Source organism: Dermacentor variabilis, chromosome 5, assembly GCF_050947875.1.
Source record: "Dermacentor variabilis isolate Ectoservices chromosome 5, ASM5094787v1, whole genome shotgun sequence".
Taxonomy (NCBI): domain Eukaryota; kingdom Metazoa; phylum Arthropoda; class Arachnida; order Ixodida; family Ixodidae; genus Dermacentor; species Dermacentor variabilis.
In genome coordinates this window covers 71,280,505-71,300,398 of record NC_134572.1, presented here as the reverse complement: position 1 = coordinate 71,300,398, position 19,894 = coordinate 71,280,505, and the positions used below count along the sequence as shown (strand labels likewise).

Sequence of the window (19,894 nt, the reverse complement as noted above, 5' to 3'; positions counted from 1 at the left end):
TGGAATCTCAGCAATGACGATGACGCAGTGACACTAGTAAGAGGGGCTAAAGGGGAAGCGATCTGGGGGATTCCCGAAGGTGTCAACGGAGCCATCTGTCGAGAATTTGCATGACAGTAAATGCGCTTGATGCAGCGTTTAAATATCTTAAGGAGACTGCCAGCGCCTCGCATTCCAAGTGCTCGCGTGATCTCGTTTCGATAACTAGCACGCGTTGGCCTCTGTGTACGCGCACCGCCCTCTGCATCCATTGTCGCGCAGCGTCGTTGTTCAGCAGCCCTGCCGACTTGACGCAACACGGCACGCCGCGTGTCTCTGATCGCTTCCACAACCCAGCCATCGAGAGAGGGGAGACGAGAGGGAACGAGACAAAAGAAGCTGCACGATTGCGACATCTCGGGCCTCGTGTCGCCCTTTCTGCGCGCCCGTTCACCCCTCCGCGCGCGAGTATAACGCGCGATTCGCTTCTTTTGCCCCGGCGAAACGCTATTCGAAGAAGTTCGCAGCGGCGTCCTCGATTCGAGGATCCAGAGGAAGGGAGAAGGCGTGGTTTTAGATTGGCGAAGAAGAAAGAGTGCGGCGGGCGCATTTCTCGGAAATCTGGACGCCGCGAGGCCAGCGGCCGCTCGTGTGTGTAGCATGTGCCAAGTGGCGACGCGAATCGACTCGGCCATCTCGCGCCGCCGGAGGATGGGGAGCAGAGAGCCGCGTACGCGGAGTGAGCGAGCAACGCTCCTTCTCCCTTCTCGGAACGGAGCTCGTTTCTGGGAAGCGTACCTCTCTCAATCACACTTCCCTCTTTCCCGTCGTTCTTCCTTTTCCTCCCTCGCGCGGCAATTTCAAAAAAGAAAAAAAAAAAAGAAAGAAAGCTGAGCGCCCATTTTGAAGCCGCCCTTCTTGCTTTATTTTACAAACTCACGCGCTTGAGCTTGCGGCTTGGCGGTGAGGCGCCGACCTCAGGTTTTCGACTATGGTTGAGCGGTGGGCTTGCTGGTACGTAATACTAAAGGCCTTAGGCGATAGCGCGCCCCGACACAAGACAAAGTGAACGACGCAGACGTACACGCACACACACTCAAACGTACAAAATCTCGGGTTCTTGCGAGGGCTCGTCTTGCAGGTGTCTGTTGTGAGTCCTGCGAATAGAAGAAAGAGCTTCCGAAAGAGGAATGGCGAGGAGAGCAATAGCAGTAAGGAGGGAGGCCGGAAGAGAAGAGTTTTGAAACGTGCCAGATTTTTTTTTTTCCCAGCAGCCAGGCTGCTGCTTTCGTTGCCGGAGCGGGTTAGAAACGAGCTCGCGCGTTTGCGCAAGGCTTATTGCGCAAGCTGTGCACGTGTGTTCAGTCACTCAGAGGGCACGGCACTCGTACAGCGCAATCGCTATTGCGCACGCGCAGCGGGCTGATCGCCTGCCCGCCTCAATTTCTTGAACTTTCCTTTGTCGTAGCAGCTGAAACGCGAACGTCTCACTGCCAATCCTTACCGTAATGTGGCTGTTGTAGCATTTCACGCAAGATATTACCGACCGTTATTGCTTTGTTTAGTCTGCAAATTTTTTGTTCGTATTTAACAACAAAAGAAGTTGACGCCATATTGCTGAACTTATTACGCGACAGACGATGAGCCACGTGTATTGTTTCTTGCACGAGCATAACCTGTGTGTCGGACACCGTGTGGAGATCCTTGCCATTGTGAGCTAATTTTAAAGGACAGCGTTATTGCGTTTTGTTTGCTGAAGCGACTGAAGTCGCAGATGCGAATTCAGTGGTCTTCGTGATATTTAAGAGCGTAACGGTGAAGGTAGTTGCTTTTGTTTTTCGTTTTGAAAGCGATTAGTTTTAGTAGCTGCGCCGAAATTTATGTCATCGGGGTGGTAAGCGTAGACCGGGACGTTGCAAGATTACCGGAGGTTAAGCGGCGAGAACACATTTGCAGGTAAAACGATAGAATGACCTTCTTGCCTGTAAATGTGGTTTCGCCGCTTGACCACCCTGAATTGGTGTGCAGACACACAACTGTCGTAGTAAGAACTCTTTTTCAGAAACATCGCGATCTAGCCGAGCGTACAATCTTGGCCTCCCAGGCGTGACGTCACGACTCGAAGTGCTCGGGCTTTCTGTTATCTAGGTGTTGCTTAGCGAAGTGACGGCCTGGTGCGGCTGGAGACGTCACCTCGTCACACCTGCCGAGTTCCCTCGTATTCTAAGATGTGAGCATCACCCGACGCTCGCTCGTCGTGTATTGGTGTCGCTCCACACTTTGAACTTGGCAAACCCGCTTCGGTAATTCAGTGGTCACGGCGTTCCGCTGTTAATAACCAATTCGCTGAATTGAATCCCGATCAGCAACGCCAAGTGCGCGATGAAGAAACCCAGACATTATAAGTTGACCGGGAACACCTCCTCTGGCTACTGCTTCCTTAGTGTAGAAGCTTTCTGTGGAACTTCTCAGAACGTCGTCCCTTATCACTTGTACATTTGCAAAGCCAAGTCCGAATGCGCCGCGAAATGCTATAGAGTGAAAGAAAGAAGAGCTCGGCATGCGGTCCCTCGGCGCCGTGTCCCATTGCCGCGTGTCGGAATTGTATAGCTCGAGCGCTGGGAGCGGCGCCGGCGACAGGTGTTCCGGAACCCAGTCGTGTACGCGGCTCCGGCTGGCTGCAGCTCGCCGTGTCGCGCACACGTCGGCGATTACGCGCCCCCCCTTCCTGAAACGCGGCGTGCACGATATGCGCGGCCGCGCCTATGTTTCCCATGCGTATATGCTGATTTCCACTGCAGCCCCGAGGCTTGTCTGCTGTGTGGCGTCTGGATTGCGCCCCCTCCCCCCTCCTCCTCCTCCTCCTCCTCCTTGTCGTCGCGCCTCGTGCGGCCGTTTCGTCGCCGACCGCTTCTCATGATCCCGGCCGTTTCTTTGTTTGCTGCAGTATCGGCTTTCTATTTTTTTTTTTTTTTTGTGAGGGCGTTATTTTTTCTGGCTACCCTTCCTTTCGAGGCTACTCGCCGCGGTAGTCCAATGGCTATGTCGTTTCGCTGCTGAGCTAGATTAGAGGTCGGGGTTTTATTCCCAGAGGCCGCATTTCGACGGTGGGGGCGGGGGGCAGTCAAAACGCAACAACACTCGGGTATTTAGGTCTGCGTGCACGGTGGTCAAAATTAATCCGAAGTGCACACCACTACTGCATGCCACATGATCACAAGTCGAATTTACTAAATCGAACCCGCGCCGGCCATATTTATTCCGATGCGTCTGCTTTTTTTTTTTTTTAGTGCGTTACGCTACTAACGCACTGTTACTACTAACGGATCATAGTGCCGTTCTTCTTCCCCCTTCTTTGCGCATGCGCGATATAGCGTTTCGCTGTGTTCGAGAGGAGCAAGCGCTTTGACTAAATCCGTGATGCAGGCGCATCCAAATTAGTTCCTTTGTGCCGACTGTCTCGGGAGGTAGTATAGGCGCGCATCTGTTGGGTATGTCAGGTGACAGCTGCGTGCCTTAGTTCAATTAAGCACCGCCGCGACCGTGGTGTGCAGCGGCGAAGGCCGTCGGCGCTGACTGCGGAGCGTTTCTCCAGCATGCAGCTGCTGTGCGTCAAGGGCGATCGTCGCTTACCGGTTTATTTTTTATTTTCCCCGTCGTTTCTTTTTCTCAAGTATTTCGCATACTTTAATTGCGTGCGCCTGCGCAACATTCTGCGCCCTGTTCGTAAACGAACGCTTCGCTGTGGTGACTAGTCGTCGGATCTCTCTATCTTGCTGTTGCGCAAATCTTAGAACGACAGGAACTTGAGTGTTGGTTGTAATTCGCGGCACGTAGCGGCAAGCGTGCAAAACACGCGCACAAGAAAACACGAGGACGGCGTAAGCGCAGTTTGCGTTGTCTTTGCTGTTCTTTTGTGTTGTCCATGTCGTCATTTTGGTGTCCGTGTTTCCGTATCGCGAATCCTTAAACACTGAATCAGGTTTAAGCTCGTATAAATTATTTCCTTGAAACATCTCTATTAGCATTTTTGTGGCGGAAGCATGGTGATTGCTTATTGAAAAATAAGATGCACTCCCAAGTTTATAGCTTTATATATGCGTATTTTCGTGTTGTGTGAGAGTTCTCGTAAAACAAACGAACAAACAAACAAGACATTTAAAAATCCATTGTGTTCACTATTATGCCGCCGCCGAAATTTTACACCAGCACCGAAGTCGCATACATACATTTATAGCACAAATAGCTCTGTGGTTGAGCTCTCCGCTACTAGGTGGCGTCACCAATCCGGCCGCTCATGTTTACGCCTCCGCTAGCCCGGAGGCGTAAATATCTGTATTTACGCCTGTAATATATGTAAATACCTGTATACTAAATATCTGTATTAGATGTCCCAGAAAGCGCAGTGTACCAACCTTTAATATTCCCTTTATTGGCCGTCTAAACGCGTCTCGAAAATGCAGAGAGAAAGTAGTGTGCGAGCTCGCGAGTGCAGGGCACGTGTTCTGACAAAAAAAGAAAAGAAAAAGAAAAAAGAAATTTGTTGGCGAATGAAGGGGCGCGTTATATTAAGTCGCACGCCAAAAGACGCTGAAGCTAACAAACTTCGAATTGTGGGATATTAATCGTTTTGTACTTTCTAATTTTGCAACGGTGGAATTAATACTTAGTTAGGGCTCTTCAGCTGTACATCGCACGGAATCCATTGGACTTGATTCTTATATATATATTGCAGAGGAAAAACACAGGACAGCGCGAGGAATGAGGGAAAAAAAAAAGAAAGAAAGATCATGAGCCATTCCACTCTGTGACGGTGGATGCCCATCGAACTTGTTTAGCACGCGACACACAGAATTTTTAACAAAGGCACAAACTCATTTACCGTGATTTTTGTATACATTCGCGTGGACGACGGTACTGCCGCCCCGAGGAGCCGGAGGACACTAGGCACGCGTGACGCTTAAAGGGACGCTAAAGCGAAACAATAAATCAGTTTAGACTAATGAAGCATTGTTTGAGAACCCTGCAGGCAGTCATTTCAGAAAAATAGTTTGATTATTGGATGAGCAAATGAAGGTACAAGTATCAGTATTTGAATTTCGCGCCGAAACCCAAGCGCCGGTACGTCGTCGTGACGTCAGGGACTCCAAAGTATGTTTTCGCATTTGGGCCGCGTTGGCTGAATAAAGGTTGCCGAAACTTGCCATGTTTAATATTTGGTTCCTTTAGAACGCAATGTAGTCAATCTGTACCGCTATATATAATTAGTAGGCCCTAGAAGATTTCATCAAAATCCAAGACGTCACAGCCCCCAGGTGCGGGAACTTAAGTAGGCGTCGCCACCCGTATTTCGTTGTTGCGCTTTTTCTAGCTTCCCAAACGTCTTATCGTTGTAAGAGTGGCGTTTTTGGTGTTGTAGAACGGTAATTTACTGATGCAGAAGAAATCATTTTTCACTTTAGTGTCCCTTTAAAGCCCCCCAATTTTGAGCTCTACCCCCCCCCCCCCCCCCTTGACGCTGTGACGTTTCGACGGGGCCGCCACCACGGGAGAGCGGAAGGAAAGTAGATACGCAAGCGCTTGGAACGCCGACAAAGAGAGGGTGGTGCGAACGTGGCCATGGCCGACGCGGGTCAGAGTGTAGTATCTGTTCTTATCAGCTTAATATACTATACGGGTTGTATTGGGAACCAAGACATGAAAGTTATTTTTGTAGGTTGGCGGAGTGCTTGGAGCCTGCTTCACCTCCGCCGCGGGTCGGCGCGGTATTTCACAATCTCCGGGGGACCGGCCCACGGTTTTTGCACACGCAGAAGAAAAATACGAAACCCGAGCCCATAAACAGCTTCGCTGTAAAAAACAGAGGAAGAAGCGAACAAGGAAACAAGGCGGGCATATATAAATAAATAAATAAATATATATATATATATATATATATATATATATATATATATTATATATATATATATATATATATATATATATATATATTTGCCGTTTGCAACATCAAAACTTGCGCCGTCACTCCAACGCGTAGGAGTGTAAGTCTGCCGGATGCGCCGTACATGTCGCTGTCGTCGCCGGGCTGTCAGTGCTGTGCCGAGTTCGCGTCTCGCTGAGCAAACACGCGGTTTCCCGGCACTGTTTCCCTTGCCCCCCCCCCCCCCCCCCCCGCGTCTAGGTTGCCGCGCACTTTGCCTCACCCCCCTCGGGGTGGCGTTAGCGTGTGTATAGTCCCGCGCACTGCAGCAGCAGCAGCTTCGATTTTGCGCGCCTGTGCGCTGTGTATATGTGTCGCCCCGCGTGGGCTGCGCCGGAGCTGTTGCTACGGGCGCGCCTCGGACGCCCCACCGTGAGAGGCAGCGTGCAGCTCCGTGCAGCGACTGCTATTGTGTCACCCGATATGCCGTCTTCATGCGGTGACATTTGAGCGGCCTGACCGCTCCGCAGAACCGCGCGAGGACGCGATGAAGCGCGCATAAACGAACTGCGAGACGTTAAGATCAGCCGTTTCCCGATTCGAGGAAAGCGTCTGCCGCCTTGCTCTGTTTAACGATACGGCGGACGAAGCGCGACCTCTGACGAAGGAATGGTGATGTTATTTTGCGCGCAGTTTGCGGATTAGAAAGTGGGCTGAAAAAGTGCTTTCACTTTCGCTAAGAGCGCGTTTTCTCGCCGTGCCGCGAGCTTTAGGTCGCAGCATATATGAGCATTTGACAGTACACAAGTAACCGTTGCCGCGTGGACACCATCGGAGCTGTTCAAAAATAATTTCCTTATAGCTAAGGACTTCGACGCCCACGGCGGCGACTTTTGACGTCCAGCCGTGACGATTCAATCTTTTGTTTTTCTTTTCTTCTAAAGTGTAAGGCGTTTCAATATCATTATTTTCTCAAGTTGCGTCGCACTGCACACTTGTCGGTCTTCTCAGCGAGCGATTACCGGCTGTTTCTTTTTCTTAATCCAGTGCATTCATTGTTTAGTGCCAACACAGTCATGAGCATATGCCATGCCGTTGCCTTTCCATTCCAGTGAACTTGCTAGTATCTAGCACTAACAAGCTGGTAGACCAAAGCTACATGACATAAGCCGGGCAGCGCGCGCGGGCCAGTGTCTCAGTGCGCGTCTTCTGCCACACACCGAGCATCGCAGCCCCGACGCTGTATCAGAGATCTTCCTCGCGGAATTGCTTGCATGCTGCACACCCGAGTTGCAGCCGATGGCTGCTTGCCGGTTCTAAGTTCCGCGACCCATCCAGGCTTCGCGCAGCTTCTTGTCCTGCGGGCACGTGTGAAGGCTGACACCGGGCTCCGTTGCGTACGCCTTCAAAGGCAGCCACTATTATAGCGATTTCAAGCGTTGTCAAGCACGCACCCAAAGCTCGCTTCGGCGCTTCCGACGCGGCCGCTTTGTCCACGTGGTCCCTCACGCCAACGGTGGCGCCAGCATTTCCAGTGGTGGAGCTCGCCCCCAATAGTATTCCCATTTAGAGCCTCTACCAGTATATGTGAACAGCATTGTGACATTCGGGTTTACTGAATGCTGTTAAAGGCTGGCGGCTCAGAAATTGAACGTTTTCTTAGATCCCCAGTTCCGCAAACTTTTGTGATTGACTGTACTTCATTGCGCAAGCGCGCTCCAAACTCCTCAAGAGAGAGTAAAATATCTTTATTAATAATATTTGAATGGCGAGAACAGTGTGGGAGGAACCCTCAGTTCAGGGTCCCTACGATAAGAGCTTTTCTTTTGGGGGGAGTTTGATCTTTGTCGACTGGTAAATAGACGGGTCTTTCTTACAATAAAATTTAGTTTGAAGTAGCGTTCACCCTGTCCGGTCTTCCTTTTTGTGTCCTCGTTTTTTACGCTTTAAGTCAAGTGTGAGGGTCTTGGATTAGGCGAAAAATAAAATCTGCTATTCCTAATATTTATTTAAGCATCATTTGTGCCACCGGAAGCAGGAATGCGCCGAGTAATCTAGAATGACGACGATCCCGGTGCTTGTTAGAGGTCGCCGAATACGCTTTTTCGATGACGGCCTCAAAAGGCAAGCGTAGGTGGGACTATTACCCCCGTATTCAGAAATGCACCTTAGCTTGAAGCACACGCTTGACTTGATTTAAATGACGCCCGTCGTGAGCGCACCGAATGAAACGCAATGAGCGTCTTGGGCGCGTTCGCACCAGGCGTCATTTATATTACGTCAGGCATGGGCTTCAAGTTAAGATGAGGGGGTTAGTGTCGGCGATGTCCTCCGGATCGGATTGGACCGTCTGACTCGGTGGCCTGAAACATGAGTTGCGGGTTGACAAAACGTAAATCACAATAATAAGGAGTGCTAATGCAAACTTTCGACTTATAAGCTGCATATGCATCGCATCACCGACTATATGTCGATATGCCTTATGCGAAACGTTAATTCGATATTCAGCGTCGATAGATTCCGCGCTTCTTATACAGGGGCGAAAGAAGAAAAGCACTCAGCCGTTCGTGATCGAGTGTTCGGCCGTTATGTAACGGGGTTACGCTACGTTTGATGTGGCTCGTTTGATTAATGGGTATACGTTTATTCAAGTTACGAGACAGTTCGGGTGTCTGCAGAAAAGTGAGAATAGTATGCCCGCGGCGTTTCCCTTTCATCATTCCCTGCCTATTTAATAATAATAATAATAATAATAATAATAATAATAATAATAATAATAATAATAATAATAATAATAATAATCGGCTATTACGTCATCGTAGAGTATGCAGTTTGCCATGGTGACAACCTCCGTTACAACGCCCCTTCTTGCCACCTTGCCGTCCATCCGGATACGGACGGGCAAGGCGGGGGGGGGGGGGAGGAGGGGATGCGGATTTCGGGCTCAGCGGCTGTGCCTTTATGCTACCGCATCGCTTGGCAACTTGCCTCGTCGCCAAGCAACGCGCGGCAATTTCGGTTCTTCGGCTTCAACGCGCTTTTCTTATGTCGCGTTTTCGCCGTGCCGGTCGAAATGAGAGAGAGAGAAAAAAAAATGCGTACCTCTCGCAACGTCGCGACGTTTCCTCAGAACAGAACTTTCTTGTTGTTCCTTCGTTATTTTATAAGAGGGATTATTCTGAACGTGAAATAATGCACGCTACGTCGCTGCCGCCATAGTGGCAAGTTCTTTGTTTTTTTTTATTTTTTACCTTCGGTTCCAAAAGAACAACGCGTGCATAAGTGAGACGACGGCGGTGTCCCGCGGCTACCGCTTCAGCGAAGCGCGCGTGGGGCGGTGGGGGCTGTTGGGAACGCTCGGACCGGCCCGAGTGTGCGCAAGGGCGGTCCAAGGGCGACCGAGAAACGCGGATGACCTTGCTCTCACTCTCCTCTCGCTCTCGTCCAATTTTCTCTTACGTCTCTTCTTCCTTTCTCGATCTCTCTCGTTTTTTCGGATCCTTTCCTCGGCACCGCCTGTCCTCCCACGCGCCACTCTCCCCTTGCCATCGCTCCTTCGCCGCCCTCTCCTGTGGTTCGTCGTCGTAGCTGCCGCTTCTCGCGCTGTCGCAATCATCCGCTGTGTGTGTGTGTGTGTGTGTGTGTGTGTGTGTGTGTGTGTGTGTGTGTGTGTGTGTGTGTGTGTGTGTGTGTGTGTGTGTGTGTGTGTTCTATATGCACACACGCCCGCGTGCGTGCGTTGTCTCTGGTGCTTCTCGCTTCCTTCACACGCGGCTGCGTGCCGTTTGCGCGACGCGCCATTTTCTTCCCGGGCCCTGTCGACGTAATTCACTTGTCCTCGTTCTTGTTTACCGCACTCTTCACCCGCGCTCCTGTTCCTCGTTTGCGCTGGCCATTTCATTCACCTGCCCAGCTGTGCACCGCGCACAGCCAGAGTGGTGGCTGCCGCCATCACCGCGACGCATCGCGTGGCCCGCAAAAAGAAATGAAAGGAAGAAAGCATTGCGTGATCTGCAACAGACCCGGCCGGGTGATTTTGGCGGCTTTGGCGTCGCGCTGCTAAGCATGAGGTCGCGGGTTCGACTCCCGGTCGGAGCGGCCACGTTCCGATGGGGGGGGGGGGGGCGAAATGCAACAACCCTCGTGGACCGTGCATTATTAGGTGCACCTTTAAAACACCCCAGGTGATGAAAATTAATCCGGAGTCCACCACTACGGCATGTCGCGTAATCAGATCGTGGTTTTGGCACGTAAAACCCCAAAGTTATTCTTTTTTTTTTTTTAGCTGCAACTGACATGAGTTGGCACCTTATTTATGGCAGTTTGTAATTGGTCGGAGCGCGCGGGTGATGACCAGTTCACGTAGCCCGTCATTCTGGCCAATAATTGAATACAGCCGGCCATAGCTTCGACAGCGCTACGCGGGGTTTGCACGGTTTAAGAATTCAACCTGGAAAAAAAGAAAGATCGTAGCTCCTGTTACCCCCGATTACTTTAGAGCAGTATTTTTAGCATAGCCTTATGGACACCTCTTGCCGCCGACTGCGCATGCGTAGTTCATGAAGGTGAGGGTGAAAAAGCTGTAACGATAGCGGTAGAACAGTAATGCATGCGCCTAAAATAATATCGACGCGCAAACGCGCTGCAGCAGTTGTCTGGGCTGTGTATAGCTGATGAATGTTTCGAAACCCGAATCTTTTCCGCTTCAATGGACAGTTGCATAAACAAAGCATTTCGCTAGTGCGAAATACTTGCGCATCACACGATATTAAGGCTTAATCGAGCGCCAGAATTATCGTTGATGCATTGTAGAATTTTCTAGCGCGGCGCTATAAGTGCGAAAGGTACAGACAAAAGGAAAAGAAAGAAAAGTGAGTAAACAAGGCAAATTATCCTTGTATCGAATTCCAGGCGCGTTTCACAGTATGTGCTGCTTGTGAAGTGCAATGGCACAGAGAGAAAAAAATAATCAGTTTCCGGCATACAACTCGTTCATAAAGCCGAAGTGCAATTCGTCGAGTGAGCTTTGGATATCACAGTGCGAAAATTTTCTTTCTTTTATTGGCATATATATATATATATATATATATATATATATATATATATATATATATATATATATATATATATATATATATATATATATATATTGCAGATTGGTTACAGATACAGATTGCAGATTACAGATTGCAGATATATATACGCAGATTGGTTGACGGACACGAAAAATGCAGGGAACACTAGCCGTAAACAGCTTCGCGGTAAAATAGGCTATGCTATACCGTCGTCGCCACTGTGTTACACTTAACAGCAACGAACACCTTGGCGCGTTATTCTCGCTGTCGCGTTTTTAACAGCATTCGCACACACACCGTATCGACCAGGTGTGGTGCGCGGGTATTTATTGCGGCCATTATCGTTGTTCAGTGTGGCTGATAAAAAAAAAAAAACGCTAAATATATTGTCGCGGACGCTTCTCGAGTGGTCTTGAACTGATCACTGAATTATTATTGTCAGACTTCCTTTTTTCTTTCTTTCCTTTTCTGAATTTCAGTTGTTTCGCTGTGCATGTACACCGTGAGAGCTCTGTATACGGCAAGCGAGCGTCGGCCGCCGAGACCAACTGAACCTGAAAGCATTTCTTCAGCCGCTTGTGCAGGTGGCAGGGAGGGACGTTGTAAAAGAGTTGCGAAGGAGTGGATAGTGAGCTGCTTAGCGCACTCACGGAACAGCGTCAGTATAGCACTAGGCATTCGCCGTACACAAACTCGACATGAATTCATGCTTAGCTTACTTATGTGTTAACGAGATATGACGTTATAGGTATAGTCGGACACAACTTAAGCCTGCAGCGAAGCTCCGCCCACGCCCTCATAACCGCCAGCCACTGTTCCACCGCGAGGCTGCAAATAGTTCGTACTTGAAACTTTTCCTGTTACCTAAATAAGGCGGTAACCACAAAAGTAAAATTATTAACGTGTAATTTTGTACGTTTTCACTCGTCTATTATAGTGAAACGGCGTAAAGCCTAATTCTTTATTGAACTAATAATTGAACGCTAATACTCTTCTGCACGCAGCGCTTGATGGCGTTGGCCACTTGGTCATTCACGCGCATAATTTGACCACTTGTCTTTCTCGTTAATTCCCCCTCCCCCTTCTAACGTGTAGGGTAGCAAACTGTTCCAGGTCTAGCCCCCCCGCCCCCTCTCAGTCTTTCTCTTTTGGTCATCTCGCAGTACGTTTGATATAAACCACGAATGAATAAATGTAAAATTTTCTGATGCTATCCTAAATGTGATCCGTTAAAACCATTTTAGTATCTAGCTCATAAACTCACGCAAGCATCTGCCTCCCTTTATGGCAATCTAATGCGGCTAGGGAGTAGCGGTATTGTGCCTGTTTCACAGTCGTGTGCGGTTTTTGGTTCCAACCCAACCAACACAAATATTTAAAAAAAAGTTATTCGCATGGCGAAGGCACGCAAGCGTGATAATTAGATGGCCCGACCCTTATGTGGCTCATAAAGGTTGAGCGCGTAAAATGCAGAGAATCTAGTAGCGGCGCTGTTTAGGATATCGGCAAACGCGGAGACCCGTGTAGCACGCGGCGCCTCTTCGGCGTGCTGCTTCTGACGATGCCAACGAAAAAAAAAAAAAAAGAAAGAAAGGAAGGAAGCAGAGGAGACTTAAGCGCGCACACTGCTGAGCCCGCGGGACCGTTCTCCTTGCGCAACCGAGCACGTCGTCGCGGCCCGTTCTCCCTGAACGGGCCGGAGCTGCGCCGGGTGGCGAGCGTTCGTCGCGAAGTGGGCGCGCGCGCGCGTTAATTTTGGGCCACCTCGCGCCGTCCCGTTTTACGCAACGAGCTCGCGTCGTTTTGTAACACCGCACACACACGCGCGCCTCGCCCTTCGACTGCGCGAATAGACATCCATTCGTTCGTATAACGAGCGCCATGTTTTTTTAGGCACTGCCCTCGGACGGAAAGTGCGTCGACCAGCAGGACTGTGCGGGTCAAGCTCGTCAGGAGGTGTTACGACAGTCGCGACCGCGCTTATATGAAGGAAGAGGAGGGGAGGTGTAGGTGTGAATCGAATGCCTGTGTGACTCGGCACTTTGTGCTCGACGAGCGTGCGCCCAACCGCCGAGAGAACAGCCCTGGGAGGTGCACCGACTTGCGGAGCGACCAAGCCGCGCTTGCGAAATTCTGGATGATGACCCGAGTGGAAGCGTGTTGCCGGCAGGGGGTTTCCGCGCGAAGGCGGGAAATGGAGAAGTGACGAAATAGGTAAACGGGGGCTGGTTCAGCGAGTTCACTGCGGTTTTTGCGCTGGTTAAAGCGGCAGCCGTTATGTGGCCGCAGATACGGAGCCGAGGAAGGCGTAAGGGATGTCTGCGGAGAAATACATTGAAAGTGCATGGCAGAATGCAATAACATATATATATATATAGTGGCTGAACCGCGCAACTGAACGTTATACCGCAGCGGAAGTGCTGGCGCGCAATAATAATAATAATAATAATAATAATAATAATTATATATATATATATATATATATATATATATATATATATATATATATATATATATATATATATATATATATATATTATGCCCACTGTAGGACAAAGACCTCATCCTGCGATCTCCTCATCCCTGTCCTGCGCCAACCAATTCCAACTTGCGCCTGCGAAGTTCCTAATTTCATCGCCCCACCTAGTTTTCTGCCGTCCTCGACTGCGCTTCCCTTCTCGTGGCTCCCAATAATGCATTTCCACCGCCAAGTTATGCGTTAAATGTGAAATATGAACATGCGTGATTCTTGAGCAAGCCTTGTTATTTTAGGGGAAATAGGCTGCCGCCTTATTGGGCAGATTGGATGGTCTGTAGTGCTAACATTAGGGCCGGTAGAAAATTTCAGCCTGGCTTTACGGAGTGCTTTGTCGCCGTAGTAGTGCCCGTGAACGGCCGGGAGGAGTAGTGCTGGTAACTAACTGACAGCCTCTTGTGGTCGAATGAAATGTGTTGGAAACGCTTTGGTCTCCTAAATTTATTTTTATATTTATTTTTGTACGTCCGCGTTCATTCGTGTTATACACTCGTTATGTACATTCCTCTTTGCATTTCGCGATATATAGTAGCGGACAACTTTCTACGCTACGAAGTGGTAGCGGACAACTTTCTACGCTACAATATTGAGCCACAGAATTTGAGACCGAAATCACCGCACCGACCAGCAGAGGGCCAGTGCCGTCCTTCGCAAGGGAGGGGCAGTATGGGAACGCTGGCGTGAAGAGCGCCAACGGAGCCAACTGTGAAAGGCGACGACGACGAACTCGCGAGCAGGGACACGAGCTATTGCTGATGATGATAGTTTTTTGCTCACGCAGATTGGTTGACGGACACGAAAAATGCAGGGAACAAACACTAGCCGTAAACAGCTTCGCGGTAAAATAGGCTATGCTATACCGTCGTCGCCATTGTTCTACAGTTAGCAGCAACGAACACCTTGGCGCGTTATTCTCGCTGTCGCGTTTTTCACAGAATTCGCGCACTTAACCTTTGGTTGCCGGCGCCTTCGTGATATATTCCTAAAGAGATCTTCTGAAGGGCGTTTCCTTCCGCGATATCGTAAGGTCATTCGTTCCGCGGCCTTCTTTCAGTGATGTGTATTGCTCCTTATATATATATATATATATATATTAATCAATGAAATGAAGAAACGATAAATTAATGGAAATTAATTTCCATTAATTTATCGTTTCTTCATTTCATTGATTAAGCACAAGTAATTTCCCCTATGTTGTCCTTGGTGTCAGTGTTTGTTGGCTTCTTATGATATGACTAATAAAAATCGGGCCCCTCGGTTAACCCCCTTCCTTCTCGTTTATATATATATATATATATATATGGATTCTGCAAATTAAGGAGCAATACGCATCACTGACACAGGGGCCGCGGAACGAATGACCTTACGATACCGCGAAGGAAAACGCCCTTAGAAGGTCTTTTCAGGAATATATCACGAATGCGCCGGCAAGCAAAGGTGAAATGTGAATTGTGTGAAAAACGCGACAGTGAGAATAACGCGCCAAGATGTTCGTTACTGCTAACTGTAGAACAATGGCGACGACGGTAGCATAGGCAGTGATGTGCATTGCCCCTTAATTTGCAGAATATATATATATATATATATATATATATATATATATATATATATATATATATATATATATATATATATATATATATATAAGGTATAAGGTAGCCTGAAGAATCCCTCTTTGCCTACTATATATATATATATATATATATATAATTGTGTGTGTGTGTGCGCGCGCGCGCGCGTGTGTGTGTGTGTGTGTGTGTGTGTGTGTGTGTGTGTGTGTGTGTGTGTGTGTGTGTGTGTGTGTGTGTGTGTGTGCATATTCCGTTCGCGCTCTGTGCGCGTGCATGCTTGCTTGCTCTCTGCACGATATATAAAACACGACACACACAAACAAAAAAAATACTGCGATATTGTCGTAGCGCAGTGAACAAAACAGTCGCGGCGCCTCTTCTGAGAAAAAGTGTCGGAGTATGATTACAATGCCGAGCTTTGTGTGACCTTTACGCTCGCTTGAATCCTGCAAAGGTCAGACAGAAAAAAAAAAAAAAAAGGTGGCGCGTACAGCGTCACTGCATGCATACAGTGAGACGTCTAGCCTTTTCTGTAAATAATGTGGTGGCATTATAATTCCCGATAACTATTGTTACTTGTTCCCCGTGCGCTCTCTCTTTAGAGCGCGTGTCAACTCATTTGCGTAAGCCTCGTCTTAAACGTAAACGGTCTATGAATGATGATCGTGTTTACATGTAGGAATCTCAGCAGTGTTCACACAGGTCACTTGTGTGAGCATAACTCATGCCGAGGGGGGACCCGATGGGATCGCAACTCGCGCCTTATTCGTAGGGCGTGAATTGCACGAGAAGTGGCTGACTCTGACAGAAACTCTGACTCTGACATATACCCTGAGAGAAAGCTGGCTTTCCTTGACTGTTTAGGTTGGGAGACAACCGAACAGAAGACAAACGTTGGTGCGTCTTCGCGCTTGAGATGTGGTTTGTGTCTCTTTTTCTCCGTCCCAGTCGCGCTGCGTCTTTTGAATAGCCATGAACCAACTCGCCCAAATCAAAGTTTTGTACTGCAACACATTTCTTCTACATTTGACTCTTTTCTCTCTGGAACCAGCGCTTGTGATGTGGTTTGTGTTTGTTTGTCTCCGTCCCAGTCGCAATGCGCCTTTTGAGTAGCATCTTCGACCGTACCTCGATCTTCTGTAGGCGCTGGGTCCCCAAGATCGAATGCATACCAGCTTTTCCAAGGTCCTCTTGCCGTGTTAATCTAAGAAATATGCGCGTCCACTCGCAATGCATTCGCGCTCATCTCAGGCCAATCACTCGCAGCTCTGGGGCTGCCACTTTTAACCTTCTGGCGACATTCTATTCTTTGCATGCAGAGAGAGAGAGAGAGAGAGAGAGAGAGAGAGAGAGAGAGAGAGAGAGAGAGAGAGAGAGAGAGAGAGAGAGAGAGAGAGAGAGAGCTTCTGTTGGAATGCAGGTATTCTTGCGGCCGGGCGTAAGACCACTGACAGGCTACTCTGCATAAGTAGTGGGGAGGGGGAAAGGAGCTTAAGGGGACACTAAAGTGAAAAATGATTTCTTCTGCATCAGTAAATTACCGTTCTACAACACCAAAAACACCACTCGTACAACGATAAGACGTTTGGGAAGCTAGAAAAAGCGGAACAAAGAAATACGGGTGGCGACGCCTACTTAAGTTCCCGCACCTGGGGGCTGTGACGTCATGGATTTTGATGGCATCTTCTAGGGCCTACTAATTATATATAGCGGTGCAGATTGACTTATTGCGTTCTAAAGGAATCAAATATTAAACATGGCAAGTTTCGGGAACCTTTATTCAGCCAACGTGGCCCAAATGCAATAACATACTTTGGTATCCCTGACGTCCCGCTGACGTACCGGCGCTGGGTATTCGGCGCGAAATTCAAATACTGATACTTGGCCCTTCATTTTCTCATCTAATAATCAAACTCTTTCTTTTAAATGACTGCCTGCAGGGTTCTCAAACAATGATTCATTAGTCTAAACTGATTTATTGTTTCACTTTAGTGTCCCTTTAAACGCTTTCGGAGGATATTGAAAAAAAGGGGGAGGGGCGGGTGTTGGGGTGAATCAAATACAGATCCAACGCGCGTCTTGGAATCCACGTGAAGCGAAGCTTTCGCGAAGCCGGTTTATCAAATGCCATAAGTTTGCTCCTTTTATTCTTGCGCCTTTGACGTAAATTGGCACGTGCGCACACGTGCTACGCAATCTGACACTCGCGGCGATCATCTGGAAGACCTAGTTCGCGTTGGCACGGTAGAAGTATGCATGCGTTTGCGGGCCTAATGGTTAGATCACGGGGGTGCTGCGATTTCGGACCGAGGTTCGATCCGGCCATCGGGCATGTAATTTTATTTTTTCTTTTCTTTCTTTAAGTGTGAGCTATTCGGCGAGACAGCAGCAGCAGCCAGCTGCCACGGTCGAGGAAGTCCGCGATGGTTCGCAAAGAAACCTTGACTTTAAAGATTAAACGTGCGAAGTAGAGAAATCACATTTAGAGGGACCCTTTAGAGCCGCACTAGATCAGTGTGCAATTTCAAATCGTTCTCTCAGCAGCCCATACTTTTAACTCAAATGTCTGGAATTGTTCGGTTATTATCAATTTCGCGCTCAAGCCTCAGCTCGATTTCGTCAGCGTGACTTCGCGGACCTCGAAGTACTTTCTCGCATTTTTGACTGTTTCACCTAGCTGTTTCACTTCGTGGAGTGTTTTACTGTAGACCTTTCTGGCAAGCGTTCGTTCGCTTCACGGCACGGACACTGTGTTCTCTGATCGAATGCCTATTCATCTATCCGCCTAATTTGTGAAACCGGATCGCGACGATGATAAAATTAGTTGTTTAGTTGTGAAGCGCGCGGTTAACGCGTTCGACATTCGCTGTCGAGACCTATCGTTTCGCCCAGAATCTGGCACGCCTCCCGAAGGCCACGCGCTCCTCGAAGGTGAGAAGTCACGCAGCGTTTCCCAACTCGTAGCAAGCGCTGGCAAATGGCGCCTGCTCTGTGATGTGGCTCCCCGCTTTATCGTACCTGGCGACGTCGTTATGGATTTAGCGAGAGGCGACTCCATTTTCCTCCTGCCTCGTCCTCGAGCTATACGACGAAACGATCTCGTCGTCTCATTTCGGTATTCACGTTTACGCCGCTTCCAATCACCTGTCTGTCTTTCCCTTCGCCTTCTTGCTCTTGCCGCAAAATACTCGAGAGATGCTTGCGGCGCTCGCGGCGAAGCTTTCGGACTACCCAACCAACTCTTAGAAACCACGCTCTCTCTTTTGACGGCTTAATGCGCGTTTTCGTCTCTCTCAAAACTCACGTGCAGCGTCCTTTGTTTCGAGTAGCGGGCGTAAGCGGCCGGCTTCCGTCGCACGGTTCACCTCACCGGCTTGTACTACCTACATCTGAGCGCCGACTGTTCCGTTCGCTTTCACCCCCCCCCCTCCCCCCGCAGCTCATTCCATTCTTAGTTTTATTTCCTCCACCTTTCTTGCTTGCGCAACTCGTTCCGCGGAGGAGCCCTCGTTTGCTCTTCGCGCTGGCAAACTCTCAGCAGGAAGCGGTCAGAACAAGAGAGAAAAAGCGTCAAAAGGGAAAAGGAACAAATAAAAGGAAACGTTCTCGCCAAGTTATTGTAGTTGCTGGGGCTGTTTCGCGGCGCGGCGTTTCTCTGTCCCCCACTTTCTCCTCCGTCGCTTCTTTGCTGGCCAGCGCCAGGCCGTTCCCGTGACTTGGGTGGCGATGCGCAGGCATCAGTGGTGGTGGTGGTACTACATAACGACGGTGAAGCTTTCTCGCGGCTCCGCCGCCGCTATTTTTATGGCCGCTTGACCTTGCCCCTCGGCGGCGCAGTGAGGCAGAGCACTGCTACTGCACAAAAAACCAGCACATCCACCATCACTACTGTAGCGGCTGCTGCTGCTGCTGCTGCCAGGAGGGCGAGACGCCCAAGTTCCCTTCCTGCCCCTCTCCCCTGGTACCAGTGCACTTTCGGCAGTAGCAGCGCTTAGGCACGCTTTTCTGCGGTGCTTGCAAGCCGCGCTGCTGCCGCTCTGCTGCGCTGAGATGGCGCTCTTGGTCGGGAACGTTGGGCCGTCCGTTATGTTCTGCTGTCGTGCCGAGAAGCCGCCGCGTGGTCTGGCTGTAGGGCGCTGCCAGATAACTGTCTTTCTATAGACTCATTGGGCCTGTACTTTCTGGCTCGCTCGCGGAAATAGAAACCAGACGGCTGCAGTGGCTTTCTCCTTGCGAGCTTTTCCCCCGTTTGAACGTAGCCGAATTGCAGATTTTCTCTCGGAGGAGCGTACGGAGTTAGAAAGCTATGGGTTCGCCAGCCATGAGGTGGTTCTGTCCCATCTTGAGTTACGAATGCTTTCCAAAGCTTCTCAGTGGTCACTGTGGGGGCCCAGAGGCGATCGTTAGTGGTTTGGTGAGTAGTGGAGCTCCCTTTCGTACGTGCCATCAGCTTGGTCATCGTTGTCTTTGTGCAAACGAAAAGAAAAAGAAAGTGATAGAAAAGCGCATGGTGGCATGACATGCTGCACACATTTAGGCAATCCGTAGGTGTAGTGATAATTTTCTATGCACTCCATAGAATGTGTATCGACAACTTGGGGACTGGTCGACTAAACAAACCCATTTATGTGTTTTGTAGGTAGTCTGCGCACTTTATATATTGCACGTGTCATCCTTCGTCGTCGGCATATTTCACTGCACATTACCGCCTCCTACTCTCTCCGTGGTTTCCTTGCGTGCGAATCCGGAAGGAGCCCGATTTCTGTCATGGTTGGCCTGACGGAGGGACAGGGACCATTGACGTCATCGGTTG

The 19,894-nt window shown here is 49.3% G+C and overlaps 1 protein-coding gene and 1 pseudogene across 1 annotated transcript in view; both read left to right on the top strand.

Annotated features, from left to right (window-relative positions):
* Polr2H (DNA-directed RNA polymerases I, II, and III subunit Rpb8) overlaps window positions 1-19,894 on the top strand; it is a 131,346-nt gene that overhangs the window by 34,765 nt on the left and 76,687 nt on the right. The gene's annotated exons all lie outside the window — the stretch shown is intronic.
* LOC142583839 (U2 spliceosomal RNA) lies at window positions 5,599-5,780 on the top strand (annotated as a pseudogene).